This window comes from Cebus imitator, unplaced genomic scaffold (genome assembly GCF_001604975.1).
Source record: "Cebus imitator isolate Cc_AM_T3 unplaced genomic scaffold, Cebus_imitator-1.0 Scaffold266, whole genome shotgun sequence".
Classification (NCBI taxonomy): Eukaryota; Metazoa; Chordata; class Mammalia; order Primates; family Cebidae; genus Cebus; species Cebus imitator.
Window position 1 is genome coordinate 2,560,313 of NW_016107581.1, and position 2,230 is coordinate 2,562,542.

Here is a 2,230-nt window from a genome sequence, read left to right on the forward strand (position 1 = left end):
GGTTTCACCATATTGACCAGGATGGTCTCGATCTCTTGACCTCGTGATCCACCCGCCTCGGCCTCCCAAAGTGCTGGGATTACAGGCTTGAGCCACCGCGCCCGGCAGGAGTCTATATTTCTGTTCGTCCAAATGAGAAGCTATTTCTTTATGACCATTTAGTAAATAAACCATCCTTTCCTAGCTGAATAGAAATTCTTTTTTTTTTTTTGAGATGGAGTTTCGCTGTTGTTACCCAGGCTGGAGTGCAATGGCACCATCTCGGCTCACCGCAACCTCTTCCTCTTGGGTTCAAGCAATTCTGCTGCCTCAGCCTCTCGAGTAGCTGGGATTACAGGCACGCACCACCATGCCCAGCTAATTTTTGTATTTTTAGTAGAGACGGGGTTTCACCTTGTTGACCAGTATGGTCTCGATCACGTGACTTTGTGATCCACCCGCCTCGGCCTCCCAAAGTGCTGGGATTATATAGAAATTCTTGCAATTGTGTATTCAGATCCTTCATCTGCTGAAATCTGTTTCGAAAACTTTTTTAAAAAATTTCTCTACTTATATATTCCTGTGGTCAAACTACGCTTTGATTATAGCAGTTTAAAGAGGTTTTCAGAACAGGTGTGGTGGCTCTGGCCTGTAACCAGCACTTTGGGAGGCCAAGGCAGGTGGGTCACCTGCACTCAGGAATTCAAGATCAGCCTGGCAACATAGTGAAACCCCATCTCTACAAAAAATAAAATAGCCAGGCATGGTGGCACATGACTGTAGTCCCAGCTTCTGGGGAGTCTGAGGTGGGAGGATCGCTTGAGCTCAGGATGTCCAGGCTGCAGTGAGCTGAGGCGGCATCACTGCATTCCAGCCTGGGTGACAGTATGAGACCCTGTCTCAAAAATATACATAAATAAATAAATAAAGATGTTTTAATATATGTTAGTGAAAACTCCTTCTCACTGTCCTTTCTGAAAAATTTCTTGGCTCTTCTCTGACATTTATTTTTCCATTTGAAGTTGAAAATTATTCTGTTCCATTTAAAATAGGGTAAACACCTCCAAACTTCCTCTCATACGCTCTCTTTCCCCGGGCTGTATTGAATTAATGTGTTAATTCGTGACAAGTTGACTTACTGTTAGTTTTTCCACTTATTAGAGTCCCACTCTGTACCCAGGCTGGAGTGCACTGGCACAATCTCTGCTCACTGCAACTTCTGCCTCCTGGGTTCAAGCGATTCGCCTGCCTCAGCCTCCCGAGTAGCTGGGACTACAGCCACCTTCCACCACTCCTGGCTAATTTTTGTATTTTTAGTAGAAACGGCGTTTCACCATGTTGTCCAGGATGGTCTCCAACTGTTGACCTCAGATGATCACCCCCCTCGGCCTCCCAAAGTGCTGGGATTACGGGTGTGAGCCAACGGACCCGGTTTTCTTTCTAATTGTAATGGGTGTAGAGTTCACATAGCAGTATCTTTATGGTGCAGTTGGGTTTTGATGAATATCTGGATTGTGTTTGGATAGTCCTTTCTATTCCTTCCTTCACTTTTTATTTGAACTTTCACCCCCTCACGCTCCTGGATGGTTAATCAATTACAGGATTGACTCATTCAAGAAACACCTGCCTCATTCAGGGACTCAGGAGTCCAGGCCCTCAGCCCCTCCTCCCTTGGGAAGTTAAGCATTACTGTCTTCAAAATCTAGCTCCCTCCTGAAGGAGGGAGGTGGCCAGGCGAGGTGGCTTATAGCTGTAATCCCAGCACTTTGGGAGGCCAAAGTAGGAGGATCCCTTGAGCCCAGGAGTTAGAGACCATTCTGGGCAAGATGGCAAGATCTCTGTCTCTGCCAAAAATTAAAAAATCAGCTGGGCATGCTGGTGCGTGCCTGTGATCCCAGCTGCCTAGGAAGCTGAGGTAGGTTGATCAAGACTAGTGAGATGTGATCATGCCCCTGCACTCCAGCCTGGGCAATAGAGAGACCCTGTCTCAAAAATTAGGCTGGTGCGGTGGCCCATGCCTGTAATCCCAGCACTTTGGGGGGCCAAGTTGGGAGGATTACTTAAGGCTGGGAGTTTGAGACCACCCTGGCCAACACAGCAAGACCCCCATTTCTAAAATAAATACATAATTAAGTAAGAAAAAGAAATGACTGGCCGGGTGCTATGGCTTAATCCCAGCACTTTGGGAGGCCAAGCGGGGCGGATCACAAGGTCAAGAGATGAAGACCATCCTGGCCAACATGGTGAAACC

At 47.1% G+C, this 2,230-nt stretch overlaps 1 protein-coding gene across 8 annotated transcripts in view; it reads left to right on the plus strand.

Annotated features, from left to right (window-relative positions):
• The window catches only part of TRPM4 (transient receptor potential cation channel subfamily M member 4), a 53,789-nt gene that overhangs the window by 13,435 nt on the left and 38,124 nt on the right, over positions 1 to 2,230 (plus strand). The window lies entirely within an intron of this gene.